The following is a 24,226-nucleotide window of genomic DNA, read 5'->3' on the forward strand; positions in this document are numbered from 1 at the left end:
TTGTCTTTTGGACAGTCATTACAGATTCACATGCATGCCTACTAAAAATTATTTGGAAAAAATACAATGAGTTTTGAAATAAAACAGAAAAATCACGATGACCATGATATGAAGCTTACCACAAAGAGTGGTGAGTACAGTTAGAAAAATAAATACACTAACAACAATCATGACAATAGTAATGAGAGAAATAGAATGCCTGTTTTGAGTACAGTCAAGTGATTGGGAAGGAAGGAGATGAAGAGCATTGGTGGTGGGAAAGTTGCGCTGGTGAAGACGTGTTGTTTTTATTTTAATTACTGAAACCCAGTTACAAAGATGTTTGTGATCATGGTGCTTAAGTATATTATTTTTGAAAATAAATATGTAAAAACTATTTAAATGTGTTAATATAAAGTTAGTAACTCTTACTGACAAGATAGATATTAATATGTGACATGAAGTTATGTTTAATATTAAAATCAGTCAGATCGTGAATTTATCCTGATTAGATTTTTTTTTCACAGATTTGTGTGTCATCCTCGCACAGGAGCCATGCTAACCTTATCTGTATCATTCCAATTTTAGTATATGTGCCGCCCAAAGGATCACCTGATTAGATTTTTCCTCCTTAACTTTGTTATTGTGTAAATTCCTTTATTGTCCTCAAACTTTTAAAATTTAAATTATCTGACCCTTAGTCCAAGGGATGAATCTTTTAACAAGCTACACTAAGTTCATAAACTAATTTATATCATAATGTGAAATGCCATTTGTAGGCCAGTTATTTCACCATTGTTTTTCCAGTTAATACTACATTTTCAAACTCTTCCTCATAAATTCAAAGGGATTCATGATGCCATAAACTGGATTATTACATAATAAACATACATAAATTTATACCAAATCAAATTTCTAATCATCTTGATCAAACTAGTCCTCTATATTTTCTTTTCAATAAAATAAAATATCTATAATTTTAATTATTATTATCATATTTTATAGTGCTTGGGATCAAACCCAGGACCTCATAAATGTTAGGCATATGCTCCACCGTTGAGCTGCATTTGCCATTAGATTAATAATTTATTAATGAAAGTTTATCTTCTCTGTTAGAAGTACTATAATACTTCACTCAATATAAAAACAAATTTCTCAGTAAATTCTCCAATGGTTTCAGTTACTATCTAAACTTGGATTTCACTACTTCTGTCTTTATCACAGATTTTTGACCCTCTTTTTAACATACCATTGAAACTTTGTTTTTAAAAGAATCTATGCAATATTTCTTTGCTTGAATTCTCCATTACTTTATTTCTACAAGCTTGACTTTTTTAAACATTAGTTCAAATGTGTGTTTTTGATATTTTCCATGCTTTGGAAACTGTAATCTAGGATTCCAAGACCTTTTACTCTACTCTACTTCAAATTTTTTTTATCATTTTCTTTTATTTCCTTAAGCAACTTCTATTTTGTATTTTTCATTTTGTATTGCTTTTAATTTTACTAGCTTATATATGTATATATAGCAAGTTGTCATGTGAATAATAAGTACATTTTTGAAAAGTGTTTTTTCATTCAAATATACACATTAATATATTTTAAACAGTCCTTCAAAATAGAAAAGAACAACATACAAGAAGTGGTTAATTAACAAAAAGTCTACTAAAGTTGAGTTCTCATAAATTTGATATTCCCAAGGTGTATATTATATCAGGTTCTTCACAGTGAACTTGTAAGTGCCTAATATAACTGTACATGAAAGGATAAAGTTTTTTCATTTAACTTCCCTTTTTTTCTAAGACCTTCTTTTTAACAGAAATTTAATACTCTGAGCATCATCTCAGCATATTCCTCAGGGTATGACTTTTGATCAGCTAAAGCTAATCCATTAAATCTTTTTCTGACAGGCCTAATAATTGGCTAATAATTGTCATTAAAAACATTTTGGTCAAGGTAGATGAATAGGAAAGCAGGTAGGTCACTTACCTTGCACATAGCTGGCCCAGGCTTTATCCCTAGCACCCAATATGTTCTCTGAACTTAACAAAAATGAACTCACTCAGTGCAAATCCAAGAATAAATCCTGAGAGCAATTTCACGTAGCACAAAACTCAAAAACAACTTGTTGTGGTCAATTATAGAAAAGAATAATATCTTTTTTTCCCCCTTAGGCTGCACCTAGTGATGTTCTAAGGTTACTCTGAATTCTGTACTCAGGAATTACTCCTGGGAGGCTCTGGGGTCCATATAGATAGAATGCAGGAGATCAAAGGCCAGTTGGTCATATGCAAAGCAAGTACCATAACTGCTATACTATCAATCTGACCTAGAAGAAAAATTTTATTGCAATAGTTTGATATCTTTCTTTCACATTAAAAGTGACCTATATATTTTTGCATAATATATATTTAAATAAAAATAAATTAATGCATACAAATTAAATGCTCATAATTAATATAATTGTAACAGCTTTATTTTTCATGCAAGGAGCAAGTCCAGGACTCACCATCATGTTAAGAATTATAATTTGTAACCAGGGATATAGGTCAAGCAACAAGTGGTAGATCACATACCTAGTCTGTGCAGAGCCCTGCATTTGAGCCCTGAATTCTAGTCCTTCATTGCATAACTTATCAGAACCAGCAGGTGTGGTCTCCATTAAATAAAAAATTGCAACATTACTAGTGTGCTGAAAATCATTACCATATGTTCAACATATGAAGGGAATAGAGCTTGAATTCAGGCCCTACTGCATTCAATCAGTGTGGAAGAATAATTTAGTAGGAGAGTAAAAATGGTTTATTTTACAAGAGGTTTCATTTTTTTAAGACAGAGGTAACAAGGAGAAATGACTTATTTTGTTTTTTAGCTCATGTAAGAGAGGAAATTAAGTAAAATACATGCTTAGATTTTCAAACCTGAAATAATATAAGGCACTTCCCACATTTTTCCTAAATCTTAGCATAATTTATTGACATAATTGATTTTTGTGTGAGTGATGATTTTATTTTATTGTTTTTATCATTTTTATTAGACCAATGTGAATTACACATCTTTCACAGTAATATTTAAGGTACATAGTGACAGTGAACTAGGGCAACTTCCACCACCATTGTTGAGCTCCCTCCACCATAGTTCCCAGTATGCATTACATACCTCCAACTATAAGCTCCCTTGTCTGCTAGTGTAACAGGTCTCTTTTATTTATCTTGTTGTAGTTGGGTCTCTAGATTCTATTACCAAAGAGCAAAAGAACATTGTTGGACTGACACTATAGAGGCCTCCAGAAAAAAAATGAGTCTCCTTAGCACTTTGGGGGAAAGCATTTTATTGAGTAGTATATAGAATGTTCTGAATCAATCATGTGCGAAGAGGTATATATATATATATGTATGCATATATATTAATATATATTATATATGTATATTTACTATAGATGTATATGTACAATGTATATATGTATATACATATATATTTTTGAGTCACCTCAGGAAAAATAATTAGGTCAATTTTGGCATTTGAATGACAGCAAGGTGTGTATAATATTGTGCTAAGCCAAAGTTGTCTAAACTAGTTAAAATAATTGAGCAAGAGTTTACCATCAGCCACCTCACTTAGAGAGAAGTAATAGTAATGCCTTTTTTTGGTCCACATCCAGCAATGCTCAGGGCTTAATCCTGCCTCTGCAATCAGAATTTACTGCTGGTAGTGCTCTGAGACCATATGAGATGATGGGGATCAAACCCAGGTTTGCCATGTGCTAAGCAAGTGTACAACTCACTGTACAATGACTCCAAATCCTGTACCACAGTATTCTAATTAAATATATGATGCAAGCCAAATTGGGGATAAGGAACCAATATCTAAGTTTGAACTATAGATATATAAATATATATGTATAATTTAATATTATAAGAAACTAAAAGTAGCCATTTCCATTTCTGGGTATTAATATGATACTAGAACTCATTTAAATTTCCAAAATTTTAGTTATTTAAAAAGCTATTTTTATCTACAGAGAGGATGTTAATATTTATTGCTGGTTGTATTTTAATTAAAATTAATCTATTTAAAAAAAAGAAAGAAAGTGAAGTGACTTTGGGGCCTCTAAAGTCTTCTGGATATACTAGCAGGGGCGCTCCATCTGAATGTGTCAAACAACTGAGGTTTGATTCCTGGCATCCTAGCTGGTCCCCTTAGCCTGCCAGGAGTGATTTCTGAATGCAGAAACAGAAGTAACTCCTGAACACTATGGGGTTTGGCTCCAAAACCCTGCCCCCCAAAAGCAAATATAATCAATCTTTCTTTGTTTATTTCTTTGTTTGTTTTATTGTTTCTGGGCCACATCTAGTGATGCTCAGGGTTTACTCCTGGCTATGCGCTCAGAAATCGCTCCTGATTTGGGAGACCATACGGGATGCTGGGGATCGAACTGAGGTCCATCCTGGTTCAGTCAAGTGCAAGGCAAACACCTTACCTCTGCTCTGTTGCTCTGACCCCTAAATAACCATTTTTAATCTGTAGTGGAAAAACCCACATAGAATAAGAAAGATCACCATTTTTATTTATTAAAATAAAATATATTCAGCAAATGACACAATTGGAAAAGAACCAAAATTGCTTTTAGAAAGGAGTACTGACATGTGGAATGTTTTATTTAACTTACTATTTATTGTATTATATTATGTCTCCCCTCTGGTATTGATGAGTGTAATTTATATGAGAGGAGTATGATCTTGCTGAGATTTTTTTAAATAGAGTTAAGTAGATGATTTTGTTTTCTATTATTTGGGAAGAAGAATTCTAATAAGGATTTTCATATTATTTTATTTCATTATTAAGGCTACTCTCATCAGTATTCAGGACCTATTCCAGGCTCTATGCTAACAATTCACACATGTTGTTTCTTGGGAAACTATAGTACCTGAGATGAAATCCTCGTAGACCTCATGCAAAATAACTGTCTTCTTTGCTATACTATCTTTATAGTCATAAATTTATTTTGTTTAATGTCTTTTCTGATATTTCATAGGTAAGTTATCAACTTCTTTTCTAATAATTTTTATTTCAGCTAATTGTTATTGTAACTTGAGGCTTAAATCAATAGGCTGAGAAGTGATATATTATTATATTTCCTGCAATGCCTCTACAGAAAAATTCATGTTTTCTTTAGATACAGTATTTATTGAATGGATCCTATCATTTCAGAGTCCCAAACATTATAGTAAGCCTAATCTATAAGTAATACTTGGAATTCTATAACTTTTATGGATTTTTATTATTTGACAAAAAATGTATAACATAATACCTCTTGTTTTATTACTCTTCTCATTCTTTGGGCAGGGATGAGTCAGTCTAGTATACTCAGAGCTTACTCCTGGTTCTGTGCTCAGAGATAATTCCATGTGGGACTCAGGGACCATATCCAATGTTGGGGATCAAACACAAGTCAGCTGCATTCAAGTGTTTACTCATGATAATATATCTCTAGTCACCTTAAATAAAATTCAAAAATTCAATAAAATTAAATTTGATGCATAAGTAAAAATTAAAATATCAAATTTAGTGTTTAAATTAATATATAAGCTTATTAATATTTTAAAATAACACATTAAATTTAAATATAACTTAAATTGTTACTTTTATGATATTCATTAGCGTTTTATCTATGGTTTCTCAATTTTTAGATAAATATAATAAAATATCAAAATGCAAGTAATAGTACAAATAAAATTAAGTATTTTAGCATATTGTGTTGGGGATAATAAACACAGGCATATATCATAGACACTATTAAAATATGTATAAAATTTCTTATTTTTAGCATATAATAAAATTAACGCTTTATTGGGGGGGGTCACACCTGGCAGCGCTCAGTGGTGACTCCTGGCTCCATGCCCAGAAATTGCTCTTGGCAGGCTCAGGGGATTATATGGGATGCCGGGATTCGAACCACGGACATTCTGCATGCAAGGCAAATGCCTTATCTCCATGCTATCTCTCCGGCCCCAACGCTTTCTTAATAGAAAACATTTTTTCAATATTTTTAAATCAAGAATAAAAATTTTATTAATTTCAAATCAGGATATCTCAATGAGCATGTGGAAATTCCAGAATTTTGAGATTTTTAAATTTATTACTTATTAAAATATCATCTAAGAAGTAAAATAATGTTAAAATTTGTAGAATCAATATAGAAATTAAGTCTGGCACATGTCATTAAAGTGCCCATGACCCTTTACTACTATCTTTCTCTCTGCTAGTAATGCTTACTTTAATTCCTCCTATCTCTACTAACCAGTAATTGTTTTGCATTCCATGTTAAGATTTGTCTTTATTTGGTACTGTCTACACTTGTGTTTTGAAAGTCAAAATGAACAGGTAGTTCAAAAGATGTTCAACTATGCATGGTTCACTGTGGGAGCTCAAATTTTTCAAGTAGGATATAATTATTTAATCATTTTTAAATTAGACTGAAGCAAAAGTGGATTATAACACTTCCCATTTAAATTTGGATAAAAAAAATTTTTAACCGGGTCTGGAACTAACCCCATTGAGAAGAGCCTGCAGAAGTCACCTCAATGAATGCTCTACTATTTCTTAATATTCTTCTTTGATTTGTGTGTATGTAGTCTTTTTGTGAATTAATTCAGAGTTTGAATGTATAGATAAGTTATAGATCACTTTAAACTATTTAATTTTATATTAATTAATAAATTAATAAGCCATAAAAATATGGAGGCCATAATAACAGCTATATTGGGAACCGAGGCTCACGATAGTTGTAAGAAGAGGATTGTTGAATGAAAAATTTTGAGACAATGGTGGAAAGAAATGGACAATGTAGGGAGTAAGTGTGGTACCAGAATAATGTACACCTGAAACTCTACATTGACAGTATTCTAAATAATGGTGACTAAATGATAACAAATGTAAATAGGTATATGAAAAAAAATACATGACATCACTGATCCTCAGGAAAATACAAATAAAAACAATAAGCTGTTATCTCACACCAGTGAGACTAGCACACATTAAAACTAAAACAAGTATCAGTGTGAGTGTAGAAAAAAAGAAACCCTACTTTGTTGATGGTGGAAATGCTGGCTGGCCCAATATTTTGGAAAATTAGATGAAAAATTCTATAAAATAATTATTGAACTTCCATATGAACCAGCAATTCAACTTCTTAATATCTACCCCTAAAACCCATTTCTATTTAGTAAAACATTTACACTATGTTAATTGCAACACTCTTTTTTTTTTTCAGCTAAAATATGGAAAAAATCTAAGTGTCTAAGAACAGAGAAGTGAGTACAGAAACTAATGTATAATATATTCTATTATACATATATAGTTTATATATACATATATGCACACATAATGGAATAATATTCAGCTATAATAAAGGAAGTTAACTGAAAATACAGAAGTACTTTTCTCTTTGGACAGAAGTTTTAAACAATTTAAGTTTCTGATTTATGTAGTTTAAAGGTGCTTAGAGGTACTGTAAACTAAAATTTAAATTATCTCCCTTAAACTGAAGTTTCTGCATTGACAAAAAAAGTTGAACTAAATAATCTCTAGACCCTATTCCTATTCTTAAATTTCAGTCAAATTAAATCCCATAATTGAAAATAGATTCTTCTAAGACTAATGGATTAAACAGTACATATGAGAAAATCAATATTATATCACAAAGGAGTAAACCCCAAATCCAAGCCTTAGATATTTAGCATTTTCTAAATCAAAATTATGAGTTTATATACATGCACATATGTTCACTCTATCAAACAAACAGATGTATATTATCTATTAACACATTGCAGCTTGAAGAAAGCTAATTGGAAACTATTTATTTATTTATTTATTTATTTATTTATTTATTTATTTATTTATTTATTTATTTATTTTTGTAGGGCAGAGGAAAAACTTCCACATGCATATCTCCCCACTTTGCCCCATGGACTGCACATCCTTTTTCCTGAAGTAATCTCTCTGTCTCTGTCTCTCTCTCTGTCTCTGTCTCTCTCTGTCTCTCTCTGTCTCTCTCTGTCTCTCTCTCTGTCTCTCTCTGTCTCTCTGTCTCTCTCTCTCTCTCTCTCTCTCTCTCTCTCTCTCTCTTTTTTCTCTCTCTTCTCTCCACTCTCTCCTCTCTCGTCCTCTCTGTTTCTTCTTTCTCTTGATCTCTCTTTGACTCTTTATTTTTTTGGGGAGGGGGTGGGGAAGTTGGCCACACCCGTGACACTCAGGAATTACTCTTGGCTATGCGCTCAAAAAAAATCGCCCCTGGGGGCCTGCGCTAGAGGTAAGGTGTCTGCCTTGCCAGCTCTAGCCTAGTACGAACCATGAACCACGGTTAAATCCCCTGGTGTCCCATATGTCCTCCAAGCCAGGAGCGACTTTTGAGCGCATAGCCAGGAGTAACCCCTGAACGTCACCGGGTGTGCCCCCCCCCCGAAAAAAAATATTGCTCCTGGCTTGGAGCACCATATGGGACGAGGTATCAAACCGCATTCAGTCCTGGGTCAAGCTGCATGCAAGGCAAATGCCCTACCGCTGCGCCAGTGCTCCAGCCCTCCAGCCCTAAGACTTTTTTAATTTAAACACCATTATTACGAAGTTGTTCATGATTTAGTCTGTCAGCATACACAATCCTACTTACCCTACGAGGTAGGTCTCTAGTTCTCTGCCTTTGTGTAGTCCTGAATTGTTCAGAAGAAACAGGATGTGTACATCTAAGGAGTATGAACACATTTGCCTCTTTCCACATAGAGACTCACTTCCAAATCTATAGATATAATTTGCGTTAATTAATTACACAGCAAAAGGGGCATAAATGAAAACACATGAATATTTGTTAAATTATAACTGTGACCATAGTAAATAATGTCTGTGTAACTGCTAATATGACTGTATAAATTAAGAAACATGTCTCTATGTTAAACATGAGCCTTCTGTTCAACCAAAAACCTTCATTCAAAAACAATGAAGTCTATTGCCTTGTGTGGAAAAGTATTCCCAAACCAGGTGAACTGTCATTTTACATATAACCTTGTTAGAGAGGAAGTCTATTTATATTACGTGCTTGACTAAATTAGGCCAGCTTCCCAGAGATTAAGTACATTTGGTACATTTCCAGTTCAAAAAATAACCTTCCAAGATACAAACAAAAATAACAAGTGTTTGCTGAAGAGTAACATCTGGGGTGTCTCATAGCACAATCCCCATAACAGTAAAAATGGCTACAACATCAACTTTCATCTCTTATTTGCTCTAATTCCACAAATACATGTGGATTCAGTTATTATTATAAATAAAAGTGCCAGCGCATCTGTTCAGGTAAATCCCACATCAAGTGCAACAATGTGATTTTTGGAGACAAATTTCTTTATTTTCTTTCTTTTAATAGAAATTATTTATGCTTTAAGTGCAAAAAATATAGTATGGGGCTAGTGTTTGTAGGTAGTATCTTAAGTTTATTTTGTTCTCATCTCTAGAAGTGAAGAATGTGATCAAAACTGTTTTTTAAAATTATATAGATTCTGTTTCTTCGTCATTCACTCAGCATGGCTATGTAGTGCATTTGTAACACAGTTAAGTACATGTACTATATATATTCCATGTTCATTCTTATAGTTTGGCTTGATTTTATTTTTGTTCAGGAGGCTTAGTTATACTAAACATATTTTGTAATGTGTCATTTCATAGGTTTTGTTGATACACAGAAACCACTCACACCAATAACTATTCTTTTACCATCACATAAAAGCTATGTACTATATTTTTCACTATATTAAATATATTTAACATTTTGTTTTCAGTATTTTTCCTGTGAAATATTCTTTTGTTTTTGTTTTTGTTTTTGGGTTACACCCAGCAGCGCTCAGGTAAAATATTTTTAATCTGTAACTTGATTATTTTTAGACATTAAATGTCTTTTTTGTTTCCAGATTTACTTTTTATTTTCAAAACTCTCTTGGAGCTATTTTATTATGACAATTTGCTAAAAATTTCTTCAATTTTCTATGATTGTGCTTATTGAATTCTTTGAAATTTGGGTTTAATTATTTGAAAGAATTTACTTGACACTGTTGAATAATTTCAACACGTTTTTATTCTTTCTCACTTAAAGTCTATATTATAAGCCAAGCAGTTATCTTGGAGTGATTAGAAAGTTCACTTTCTATTTATTTTTATATTTTGCATTTTATTTAGAATAGTCTCTATTGATGTCTATAAAATCATTATGATTTAAGATAGTACATTTATACTATTCCCAATTTTTTATTTCTGCTACCACAATATTTTTCTTTAGAAGTCAGATTTTGATCCCTTAAAAATTTTTACTTTTGGGGCCGGAGAGATAGCATGGAGGTAAGGCATTTGCCTTTCATGAAGAAGGAAGATGGTTCCAATTCCCGCATTCCATTCGGTCCCCTGAGCCTGCCAGGAGCGATTTCTGAGCATAGAGCCAGGAGCCTGAGCACTGCTGGGTGTGACCCAAAAAACAACAAAAAAATTTTTTTTCTACTTTTGAGAATAATTTAAATTGCTTTTCTGATAATTCATACATTTAGATCACTTCTAGGTGTTAATAGATTAATTTTACTTATATACTATTGATTAATTATCAACTTCTGACTTCAATTGTTCTACCATATTTTTGTTTGTTTGATTGATTGATTGTTTATTTTGAGCCACACCCAGTGGTGCTTCTGAGTTACTTGTGGCTCTGCACTCAGAAATTTCTCCTGATTGCATTGGTGAAAGTAGGTGTACTTTTTATGAGTGAAACCCAACTACAATTATGTTTTTAACCATGGTGTTTAAATAAAGATTTTACTATTTTTTAAATTTTGGGGGGGCACACCTGGTGACGCTCAGAGGTTACTCTTGGCTATGCATTCAAAAATCACTCCTGGCTTGGGGAACCATATGGGACGTCGGGGGATCGAACCTTGGTCCGTCTTAGGCTAGCGCTGGCAAGGCAGGCACCTTACCTCTAGCGCCACCGTGCCGGCCCCAAGATTTTATTTGAAATAAAGAAAAATTACTCCTGGCAACCTCTGGAACCCATATGAGATGATGGAGATCAAGTCAGATCAGTCAGGTGCAAGGCAAATAAAATGCCTAACCACTATGTTATAACTCTGGATCCACTACCCTAGATTTTTTAAAAAAATTTCTGAGACTATTCTTATTTTTGTTATATATTTAAAGAACTATCATATCAATTTATATAATTAAATGTTTTACACATTTTTAATGTGTAAATTTTTACGTCATATTATTTTTGTCATATTTTATGCTATATTATGTCATAATTTTTTATGTCATATTATTACAATTTATTAAATAGATATTGAAGAATATAGGACTTATAATTTCTCACCATTAAAATTAATATAATTTTAGGGGTTGGAGAGATAGTACACGTTCAAGATTTGGTTCCTGCAGCACACTATGATTCTTGTATCTATGCCAAGTGTGATCCATAAGCACAGATTATTAACTCTAAAAATTGAAAGGACAACAGTTTATGAATACCTGTTCAATGTTTATGAAAAATAAATATTTTCTAGTTTAGAAAATTTCTGTATAAACAATAATTTTTAAACATACCATAATATTCTCTTAACTTTTTTTCTATGTACTAGTTATAGTATTTAATCTCACATGAATGGGCTAACTAATTCTCAGCTGAATTTTATAATTAGGTCCCTAAAAAATCTTTTGACTTTTTTTCTATTTAATGTTCTATCCTCTGTGTAACTTAGTTCTTTAAATTTATCTTCCTTGGTTTCTCCAGACTCCCAGTTGTGCCACTTCTATATAAGGATTAAAATTGGCAAAATCATCTTGCCAATGAGCAACAGTACAATGCAGACACTATTGACCTACAGCACTTACTTCAAGCCTTCAAGCTGCAGCTGGGGGCCACTTCATCTTTACTAGCTCAGTGATTTGTTTCCAACAACCAAGATGAAGGGATGGCTCTTAGCAGAAAAAAAAATTCGTTCCTGGCATCCACCAAGGATTCCACGTCTGTTTCATATCTATTTTGTCTGAAGAAAACACAATCAGGAGGAAACATAAATAGTAAATTAAAACAGTAGTTTTGTTTGTTTGGTGTTTTCCCTTTTTTTGAAGTGTTTGTTTAGACAGTCCACTCAAGAAAAAATATGGAATTCTCTATGAAGTAGAAATCCATGAAAGTAGATATCCCATGTTGACCTGCAGGCACCCCCAGAATAGGTTTGTGTGCTGCTTCTCTTTGCAAAGTTGGTTTTATAGAATTTTTCCAATATTTTTTCTACTTGTAGATTGTTGAATTAAATAAATAACGATGGGGCTGGATGGAGGTGGATGCGATGGATTTCTCTCTGCCATCCCAGGCCACGTGGCTCCGCAACCCCATCCAGCCGGCGGGTCTGGGGTTCAGGAAAGCAACAGGTATTGAACTCACTCACAGGCAGACATCAGGAAGCATTAACTTTATTCGTGCCCTATTCACCACATGTGTGTGGCCTACTCATAACCTTTCAAGCACTAGTTATTCTTGGCCCTGCATCTAAACTCCTTTCAGCCATCTTCCCTTTGGGCTGTATGCTGGTCAAAGACCAGAACGCAGAGACCCAAAAGCCAGAGCGCCCAGCAGCGGCAGAAAGGGCCGAATCCCCTTGGTCCAAGGCTTATCTACCTTTTCCAAGACCCCTCCCAGGAATGGGTGGGGTCTTGCAGGTAAGGTTACACCTAATATTCAGTTCCCATGACCCCTCCCAGAAATGGGTGGGTCTCAGGTAGCTACACCTAGATCCAGGGTCTCAGATAGGTACACTACATTTCCCCCTTTTCTGAAATATAAAGACCCTTTTATAATTCTAACTCCACCTTTAGCCAAAGGTGGGTTAATATTTTCATACAACAATGTAATAAAGTGAAAATTAATATACCAGCCCTTTTCAAAAACATAACATTTTTGCAAAATATACTATACACCTGTAACTTAAAATTCTCTTAATGCTTTTTTACCAAGCACTATTTTGGAACTTTCATGTTCCTATACTTTTAAACTATATTGGGGGAACTTTCTGTTCCTATTAACCTTTCCTACACACAAGTACTACAGCATAAATGCATAACATACATTTTAAAAACAGGCTAAGTACATTATAATACACACAGTAAAACATTTTGCAATTGAAAATATTAACTATGAAAAACAACAAAACACATTTAAATTATAAAGAAAATGACTTAATCAAGACAAAGATGCAGGCGGTTAGAAATTAGATGTTAAATGGGCTAAGCTGTATTACCTCCCTATTTTTTTAAACCACTATCTCACTAAAACTTATCCCATCACCAACTATGAGTGAAATATATGACTACCCGCTTAGTCCCTACACTTAAAATCGTAAGTCCAGATGATTAATTTGTCCCACGCTGATCTCACCATGTGGCTTCTGTAAACTTTGTGCAGGCCGGTTTTGCTCGCACCATTTCACCTTTGTGATCTGGAGGGTGGATTTCAGGTTTGCCGCTTTTCCAGAGCAAAACTGAGCTGAGCCGAGCTGAGCTGAGGGCGTTGCCACATAGGCTGATTTTTTCGCCACTTTTTTGCTACAGCTGCCTTTTTTCCCCTTTGGGCACACTCTGGAAGCAGCTTTTCGGCCACAGCTTCACAGGGCGCTTTTGGAGGTTCAGAGTTGTAAAAGTCCAGTTCGAAGTTTTTAAAGTTGAAATCCAAATTCAAGTCAAAGGTCATTTTCAGAAAATCAGTCCTCTTTAAATACAGTCTTTTTTCTCCTCCGTTTCCAGTTTAGACTTGCTTCAGGTCCCTGTTCGGGCTCCATTATGTTGTATTAGATAATTGACAATGGGGCTGGATGGCGGTGGATGGCGATGGATTTCTCTCTGCCATCCCAGGCCACGTGGCTCCGCAACCTCATCCAGCCAGCGGGTCTGGGGTTCAGAAAAGCAACGGGTATTGAACTCACTCACAGGCAGGCATCAGGAAGCATTAACTTTATTCATGCCCTATTCACCACATGTGTGTGGCCTACTCATAACCTTTCAAGCACTAGTTATTCTTGGCCCTGCATCTCAACTTCTTTCATCCATTTTCCCTTTGGGCTCCATGCTGGTCAAAGACCAGAACGCAGAGACCCAAAAACCACAGCGCCCAGCAGCGCAGAAAAAGGGGCCGAATCCCCTCGGGGTCTTGCAGGTAAGGTCACACATATCTGGTTCCCAAGACCCCTCCCAGAAATGGGTGGGTCTCAGGTCGCTACACCTAAATCCAGGGTCTCAGATAGGTACACCAACAGTAGATTTCTATGATGATAGGTTTTTTGCTAGGATATTATACTGGGGGAAGAAATTAAATTTTGTCTGGACTTTAAATTCTTAGTTCAGCTGTTTATTCCTGCAGAAATTTCACCTCTTAGCAAGAATAGGATCGTCTGCCATCTCAGGACTTACTGTTGACAGTCTTATAGGCTTCATTTCCTATGTACAGAGGGAATCTGATCTGCTTTGTGGATATTTAAAAGTTGGTTATGGAGTAACTTCTTTTATTTTTAATATATTTATTTAAACACCTTAATTACAAAAATGATTGTAGATTGGTTTCACTCATGTAAAAAACACCCCCCTTCACCAGTGCAACATTCCCATCACCGATATCCCAAATCTCCCTCCCCTCCACCTGTATTCTAGACAGGCTTTCTACTTCCCTCATTCATTCACATTGTTAGGATAGTTCTCAATGTAGTTATTTCGCTAACTATACTCATCACTCTTTGTGGTGAGCTTCATGTTGTGAGCTGGGACCATCCAGCCCTCCTCTCTTTTGTCTCTGAGAATTATTGCAAAAATCTCTTTTTTTCTTAAAACCCATAGATGACTAAGACTATTTCTCCCTCTGACTTATTTCACTCAGCATAATAGATTCGATGTACATCAATGTATAGGAAAATTTCATGACTTCATCTCTCCTGGTGGCTGCATAATATTCCATTGTGTACATGTACCACAGTTTCTTTAGCCATTCATCTGTTGAAGGGCATCTTGGTTATTTCCAGAGTCTGGCTATTGTAAATAGCACTGCAATGAATATAGGTGTGAGGAAGGGATTTTTTATTGTATTTTTGTGTTCCTAGGGTATATCCTTAGGAGTGGTATAGCTGGATCATATGGGAGCTCAATTTCCAGTTTTTGGAGGAATCTCTATATCACTTTCCATAAAAATTGGACTAGATGGCATTCCCGCCAGTAGTGAATAAGAGTTCTTTATCTCCACATCCATGCCAGCACTCCTTGTTCTCATTCTCTGTGATGTGAGCCAATCAATCCCTGTGGCATGAGATAATACCTCATAGTTGTTTTGATTTACATTTCCCTGATGATTAGAGATGTGGAGCACTTTTTCATGGGCCTTTTGGCCATTTGTATTTTTTCTTTGACAATGTGTCTGTTTATTTCTTCTCCCCATTTTTTGATGGGATTAGATGTTTTTTCTTGTAAAGTTCTGTCAGTGCTTTGTATATTTTGGATATTAGCCTCTTATCTGGGTATTGGGTGAATAGTTTCTTTCACTCAGTGGGTGGCTCTTGTATCTAGAACACTATTTCCTTTGAGGTGCAGAAGCTTCTCAGCTTAATATATTCCCATCTGTTTATCTGTGCTTCCACTTGTTTGGAGAGTGCGATTTCCTCCTTCAAGATGCCTTTAATCTCAATGTCATGGAATGTTTTATCTATGTGTTGTTCTATATGCCTTATGATTTGAGATCTGATATCAAGGTCTTTAATCCATTTGGATTTTATCTTCATACATGGTGTTAGCTGGGGGTCTGAGTTTGCTATTTTGCATGTGGCTATACAGTTGTGCCAGCAACACTTGTTAAAGAGGCTTCCCTTGCTCTATTTAGGATTTCTGACTCCTTTATCAAAAATTAGGTGACTGTATGTCTGGGGAACATTCTCTGAGTTTTCAAGCCTATTTCACTAATCTGAGGATCTCTCTTTATTCCAATAACATGCTGTTTTGACAACTATTGCTTTGTAATACAGTTTAAAATTGGGGAAAGTAACTCCTCCCATATTTCTTTTTCCGAAGATTACTTTATTATTCGAGGGTGTTTATAGTTTCAAATAAATTTCAGAAGTGTTTGATCCACTTCTTTGAAGAATGCCATGAGTATCTTTAGAGGGATTGCATTAAATCTTTATAATTCTTTGGGGAGTATTGGCATTTTAATGATGTTTTCCTGCGAATTCATGAGCAGGGTATGTGTTATTACATTTCAGCTTTGTTTTCTGTGTGGAACTCATTCAGAACCCCCTGCCTACATGCCTTCTTTATTGTTTTGTGCTTTAAATTTTATTAGCTTCTTTCATAAAGCCTTCATATTATAAATGCTGATGAAATATCAATTTTCATTAGGATCTGAGAGCAATTCATTTCCATTTTTGTAAATGTATACATTTGACTCAAATTATTTAGCTCTCGTTAATATTTTACTTCAGTTCCTGTTTCTAATTAACCTTTATATTTCTCTAATACAAACATATTGCACTTTCTACCATCAGCATTTTTATCTTTCTATTCACATTTTTCATCTCTAGCTTTTGATTTCTAATCTAATTATGTTGAGATTACTATCACTTAAGAGTTTTAAAACCAGTTATCAATAAATTCTTTTCATTAAAAAGAGTTTACTTTATCATTGTTTATTGCACAACATTTTGTTAAATGGCATGATCCTTAGCAGTATTTTGTTTACAATTACTGCTATTTCAAAAACTTTAGCATCTTAATATGCCCTGATGGCACCAGATGACTCTTTAATTTAAACAAGTTGGAAAATTTTACACTTAACAATATATGCCCATAATTAAAGTTATTTCTATTTAAATTTGCACCCAAATAAATGTTGTAGTAACATTGCTGTGTTTGGTTCCCAATTCCACATGGCTTTCTGTGCATCTCTGGATAAAGCCAAGAAGTCCTCTTTCGACATTGATACCACTGAGTATAGCCTTTGTATTATTAGAAACACAAGTTTAAGTAACATAAACTGCCAACTAAATGAACAAGAATCCATAATGGAGCCCCTGGCCATTCTGACAAAAGCTTGAAAGCTCTCTCCTTTTAGGCAAATTATCAAAATAATAAATAGTATGTCATTTTCACTGTATAAATAATAGTTGACAGAAAAAGTTAAATTAATTATTCCTAACTAGCAAATGAGACTCTTAGTAGTAATTTCTTTTATAATATCTTTATTTAAGTACCATGATTACAAACATGCTTGTAGTTGGGTTTCAGTTATATAAAGAGACCACCCCCTTCACCAGTGCAACATTCCCACCACCAATGCCCCCTTCTACCTCCTCTCCCACCCCCTGTATATATTGAAGAAAGTTATTTATATTTAAATTTGCACTCAAATAAATGTTAAAGTAAAACAGTAACATTTTGTGCTTGGTTTCCAGCCCCACATAGTTTTCTCTGCATCTCTGCATAAAAGCCTGGAGTCCTCTTTCAACATGCATATTACTGAGTATAGCCTTTGTATCATTAGAAAAACAGGTCTAATTATCAATGTGGAAGGCAAATGCTGTGCTATCATTCCAGCCCTCAATGAGATATATTTTATATTGTGTATCAACAGTTTTAGAAAGAGCTTTATTAACATAATGCTTTCAGCCTTTACGAAAAATAATATGAAGATTCCACAAATAACTGGAAATTAATCTCCACATGATTCAGCTATACAACTCCTAGTGATACACCCAAGAAATAAAAAAAACACAACATAAAAATGGCTTCTACACACCTGTATTTATTGCAGCACTACTTACAAAAGCCAGACTCTAGAAACAACCCAGAAGCCTGAGAACAGATGAGCTGCTTAAGAAACAATGATATATATCAGGGGTCTCAAACTCGCGGCTGCGGGCCATTAGCGACCCTACGTACAACATTTTGTGGCCCGCAGCTGGCCTTCAAATATCGCAGTATTTGCAATTATTCACTTAGCAAATAATCACAATAAAATTGCATTAGTAAGAAAAAAATTGCATTGAACATTTGCATACCCCAAGCAGTTCCATTAGGGGAATGCAAATGTTTAATGTGATTTTTTGCTATTTTTTTTTTACTAATGCAATATTTTATTGCGAAAATTCAGTAAGCAAATAATCATGAATACTTTGCACCTAGCGCAGACATCATTTCCGCTGCTCCTGCCCACTGTCCCTTGCATTATCAGAGGCCTAAGGGAGAGAAGGGAGAGAAGTTTATTACAGAATTAGATTTTGTCATACCTTCATCATGACTTCATCAAAGCCTGAAGTGAAGGGAAAGATTGATGATGAGCACAGACAATTTCAGGAAAAGTAGGAGACGCAGTATTTCTTTGTTGAACTCAGGGGCATTCCCACATGTCTTATTTGCTCAGAGAAAGTTGCAGTGCACAGGAATACAACTTGAAACGCCATTATTCAACTAAACATGCTGAGGAATGTGCAAAATATCAATAAAATGAGAGAGCCAAGTGGGTTGCCAGTCTTAAAGCATGTCTAATGAGGCAATAAGGTTTCTTCAAGAAAGCAACCAAAGAGAATGTTGCATCAGTCGAAGCTACTTACATAGTTAGCAAGATGATTGCTAAGGCAGGGAAACCATTCACAGAAGGAGAATTTGTAAAAAAAAATAATGCATGTTACAAGCTGCAAGTATTATCTGTCCAGAAAAGAAAGGTCAGTTTAGCAAAATCAGCCTTTCTGCCAACATTGTGGCAGAGCACATTTCTGAAATGTCATGTGACATTTATCATCAACTGTGTGAGAAAGTCAAATGTTTTGATGCATACTCTGTTGCTCTTGACGAGGACACAGATATAACAGACACTCGCACCTCACAATTTATGTTCACGGTGCTGATTTCAATTTTGAATTGACAGAGAACTGCTCACAATAATTCCAATACATGGCCAGACCACTGCTAATGAGATATTTTGGCATCTGTGTGATGCCATTGAGAATGCAGGTTTGCCATGAAAGAGTTTTGTTGGAATAATAACCAATGGAGCACCATCAGTGACAGGGAGGGAAAATGGACTGGTGGCACTTGTTCAAAAAAAACTTGAAGAGGAGGGTGTAGAGAAGACCATTGCTCTTCACTGCAATATCCATCAGCAGGCCCTTTGCAGTAAATGCCTGCCGTGTGACAATGTGATGTCTGTTGTAAAATGCATAAACCAAATCAGATCCAGGGGCTTAAAGCAAGGAGGTTCTGTGCTTTTTTAGAGGAAATGGAGTCAGAATGTGGAGATGTGCTCTATTTCACCGAGGTATGTTGGCTCAGCAGGGGAAATGTCCTGAAAAGATTTTTTGAGTTGAGAGAAGAAGTGAAAGCCTTCATGGAGAAGGGTGGAATGCTGTTTCTGAGTTGAGTGATCACAAATGGCTCATGGACTTAGCTTTTCTAGTTGACATCACACATAAGCTGAATGTACTAAACAAGATGTTACAAGGTCTGGGGCAGCTTATCAGTGCTATGTAAGACAATGTTAGAGCATTCTTCACAAAACTTGTGTGATGGAAATCCCAGCTCTCTCAGACAAACCTTTGCCATTTCCCAGTATGCAAGGAACTTGTGGATGCAGGCATACTATTCAGTGGTGAGAAATATGTTGATGCTATTTTTAAGCTAGAGAAGGAATTTGATCACAGATTTGCAGACTTCAAAAAGCACAGAGCCACTTTCCAAATTTTTGTGGACCCCTTTTCCTTTGATGTGCAAGATTCCCCTCCTGTGCTTTAAATGGAGCTCATTGACCTGCAATGCAACTCTGATCTCCAAGCCAAGTTCAGGGAGATTAGTGGAAAAGGAGACATGCATGGGCAATTTTTGGGAGAATTGCCCCCCAGCTTCCCTGAGCTTTCCCGAATGTTCAAGCTCACCATGTGCCTTTTTGGAAGCACATATTTGTGTGAAAAGTTATTCTTCACAATAACTTTAATAAGTCAAAGTACAGGTCTAGACTTAAGGATGATCATCTTCAAGCCATACTAAGGGTCTCAACTGCTTCCTCTCTAAAGCCAAATGTGGTTCAGATTTGTGAGAAGCGCTGTCAAGTCTCTGGCAGCAAGGAATAGGCCACAGATGCCATGTTCAGAAGAATTGTTCATGATCTTCACTCAATGTTCTATTCATGCTCAGAAGAAATAATTAAAACTGTTAATAATGACGTTTGAGTACTTTTTTTTGTGATATCCCTTATATGGCCCCGCCTCACCCCAACTTTGCCTCCTGTGGTCCCCAGGTAAATTGAGTTTGAGTCCCCTGTATATATACACAATGAAATACTATGCAGCCATCTGGGAAAATAAAGTACTGATACTTTTAAAATAAAAAGAAACAGTAAAATTCACAAAATTAAGGCCTAAACATTAACTGACTGCTAAAAATTGAAATTTTTATAAATTTATCAGCTATTATTTTTCAGAAACCAGTGCATTGATTTTTTGAGTTGGGTCACACCTGGCAGTGCTCATGGGTTACTCCTGACTTTGCACTTAGAATTCACTCCTGATAGACTCTGGAACCATATGCACACCAACTGTCAAACTCTGGTCATCTATCTGAAGGCAAATGCTGTGCTACCCTTCCAGCCCACAATGAGGTATATTTTATATTGTGTATAAACTTTTTTAGAAAGAGTTTTATTTATATTATGCCTATTTTATGGCCAAATTAGAAAGTGAAAAAAAACCTTATGTCAAAATCCTGGAGACTTACTTTGGTTAGTGTTTAATATTCTCTTTAAGAAAGCTTGAAAAATACCTTGAATTAACTAATGCTAATGTTAGTAAAATGTCCATGATTTTATGTTGATTTCCTTGTTTAAATTTTGATAATTTCTCCTGTTTTTCAGGCCATTGGTGATTTGCTAATTACTGTATTGACTCTTCAGAATTAAGCATATTTATTCTTCTTGGAGCACTTAATGGTAAACTATGTAAATATATATTCTGTTAAGATGTAAAACTATGTATACCTTTTATTCATTAAGTTTGATTCATTTGATACGATTTAAAATGGCTTTGTTATTAAAAGTCTTATATATTTGTATATTTTAAAGAATTTAAAATTATAAAGTTGCATATTGCCTTAAATATAATAAAATCATTCTATCTTACTCAAGGGTTGTTTAAATATATTTTGGAGGCCAAAGATTATAAAACTAAAGAGTTTCTCCACTAAGTTTTCCTAGAATACTGAATTTACCTTGTGAGGAGTTGCAATGTAGGAGGAGTATCTAAAGACATGGGTTGAGGGACACAGGCACTCTATTAAAGAGTGTGGTATTGGCATGAAACTACCACTATCATAAATCATGGTGACAAAATACAAATGGGAAAATTATATATATGGAAGTTTCTGCATTGGTATTTTGTTTTATTAAGAATTTTAAACATTTTGTTGGGTTATGCTATTAATAATATTTGAAATTTTAGTGATGTGTATGATGTTTATGCTATACCTTATAAAATTTTTAGTTTGATCAGGTTTAATTATAATGTTAAATATTCACTTTCAAATCTAAAAATCAATTTAAATATTGATTTAAATCTATATTTTAATAACATCAAAATTGGAGTCAGATAAATAGTACAGCAAATTGGGTACTTGCCTTAAAAATGGCCATTGGGTTCAATACAGCACTATAAATATTTTGTGGTCCTGAACACCATCAGCTATGATTCCTGAGAAAAGAATCAGGAGTAAGTTCTCAAGACTATTGGGTATAGCCTAAAAGTTTTGAAAATTTAATTATTGGGGATCGAAGAGAGTACAATAGGAGTACAGTAAGTAGAGCACTTATTTTACATGAAGCCAACCTGAGTTTAATCTATAGCTCTCCATATTGTCCCCTATAACCTCCCCAGGAATGATCCCCTAGCTCAGTTAGGACTAAACCCTGGGCATTGCTGGTATTGTCCAGTAATTTTAATTAATTATACTATCAAAATATGTTCAGCCAATCCGGAGCTGTCCTATAACACTACCCAGAAATATTGCTGAATATCATATTTCAAAATTATCTTTTTTTTCCAGTGGCTAGCCAGCAGAGCTGGGTCTATATTGTTCTTTTTATTTTATTTTTTTATTTTTAATTATGAGAACAAAGATGCAAAGAAAGAGGACAAGGTAAAGTTACAGTGGAAGGACAATCACCCATAACATAATTCTCAGAAGTCCCCTTTCAAAATTATCTTTTATAGTTAATAGGCATAAAATAGGGTTTAAAATATATTTTGCAGTACATCGATGTGCTTTACAGTTAGAATACAAATCATACTACTCTTGACAGTCTTCTTCATTACTACCAGTATTTTGTTCATGTGTATTTCATTAGTTCCATTTTCTTAAATCCTCCTAGCCTTAATCTAAATTATATATTACATTGTAGAATTATAGAAATTACATGAACTAGAATGACTAAGGTTGAGTTTATAAACAAAGGCATTTTATGATACATGTGCTTAGTTGATAGCATGATTATTAATTTAAAATTAAATGTTGAAAGAAATAAATGACTGCTTATATATTTATATAGGAAGTACAATAAAATAGCAAAGTAATTACTGCTTTCTTTATTTCAAACTGTTCTAATTTGGTAATCATACAAGTTTCAATAAAGCTGACACACAAGGTCTAATCAATCAAGATACACTATAACCTTGGATCAACAAAGGATTTTAGTTGGCAATTTAGAAGATGACAAACTCATATGTGCTTTCTTCACTTTGATCTTTTGGGATGATATTCTCAACACTTTCAACAATTTCTACCAAAAAAATTTTCAGTTCTGTTATTGAATTCAAATCTTATTTTTTTCTTGATTTGCTTAATACATTTTGACATAAACTGAAGAGATATTGTCAAAGAACTCTGCAAGTAATATAATGTAATATTTCTCAACAATAACAGCAATACAAAAATAGAATATTTTTCTATTTAAAGATGTGATATCGAAACAAAAATATTTTAGTAAACATCAATAAATTTCCTACCCTTAATGTTGAACAAATTCTGATAAAAATTAGTGAAATTCACAATTGAACAGAATTGTGGTACAGACTGATATCACAAGTTAGAAATAACAAATTAATGTTGAAAATAATTTTTAAGTAAAAAATAAATCTTAAAATTAATTCAGGGTGAACAAAAGAATAATAAATTTTTTTTCTAATATTACATGTTTGATTTAAAATAGTAATTTGTGCTAATTTTCATGACAATTTTAATTTGTTTTTGATTTCAATAATTAATTAAAATATATTAATTAACCTTTTTATTGACTATTTTCTATTTGAGAAATAATTGCCCTTTTCCTCTTCAACAAAAGTGTAAAGAATACATTCTCTTCACCTTAAACTTATTTTTATTTTTAATTTTTTTGGTTTTTGGGTCACACCTGGCAGTGCTCAGGGGGTACTGCTGGCTTTATGCTCAGAAATCGCTCCTGGCAGACTTGGGGGACCATGTGAGATGCCAGGATTCGAACCACCGTCATTCTGCATACTATCTTACCTTACCTCCATGCTATCTCTCCGGACCCTCACCTTAGATTTATTATACAAATATTTCACTACTATATTTTATAAGATATAAAATAGTATTATCATGTCTTTGCAATTCTTTTTAGAGTCAAATAATATTTATCAAGATATTTATCAAAAATAAATTTGAAAGTTTTGAGGCCATCTAGAATTTATTACATGTTGTCTTTGTTTGTCTTATATATTGCAAATTTGGAGTCTTTATCATGACTCATTAACCTCATTATTTTAATTTTCACTGGTAGATTTTTAACTCTATTATAATTATAACTATAATTATAATATTTATTATTATAATTGGTTTTGGGGCCACACCGGTGGCACTCAGGGGTTACTCCTGGCTATGCGCTCATAAAATCATTCCTGGCTTGGGGGACCATATGGTATGCGGGAGGATAGAATTGCTGTCTGTCTTAGTACAGCACGTGCAAGTCAAATGCAGTACCGCTTGTGCCACAGATCCAGCCCCATAATACCATTATTATTGAAACTATAATCTTGCTGCATTTTAGTGCTGGACATGGTCTCTGGCATATAGGGAAAGTTTTATTGATGATCAGAGAATATAAGAGGTAAATAATAAACATATCTGAAATGAA

General features: G+C 34.1%; 1 non-coding gene across 1 annotated transcript; it reads right to left on the bottom strand.

Moving 5' to 3' along the window:
• Positions 1-484: 484 nt before the first annotated feature.
• Positions 485-591, bottom strand: LOC126002321 (U6 spliceosomal RNA). The gene has a single exon (XR_007493064.1). It is a non-coding gene; the product is annotated as a U6 spliceosomal RNA (small nuclear RNA).
• Between the last annotated feature and the right edge of the window lie 23,635 nt (positions 592-24,226).

The sequence above is a fragment of the Suncus etruscus genome, chromosome 2 (genome assembly GCF_024139225.1).
Source record: "Suncus etruscus isolate mSunEtr1 chromosome 2, mSunEtr1.pri.cur, whole genome shotgun sequence".
Classification (NCBI taxonomy): Eukaryota; Metazoa; Chordata; class Mammalia; order Eulipotyphla; family Soricidae; genus Suncus; species Suncus etruscus.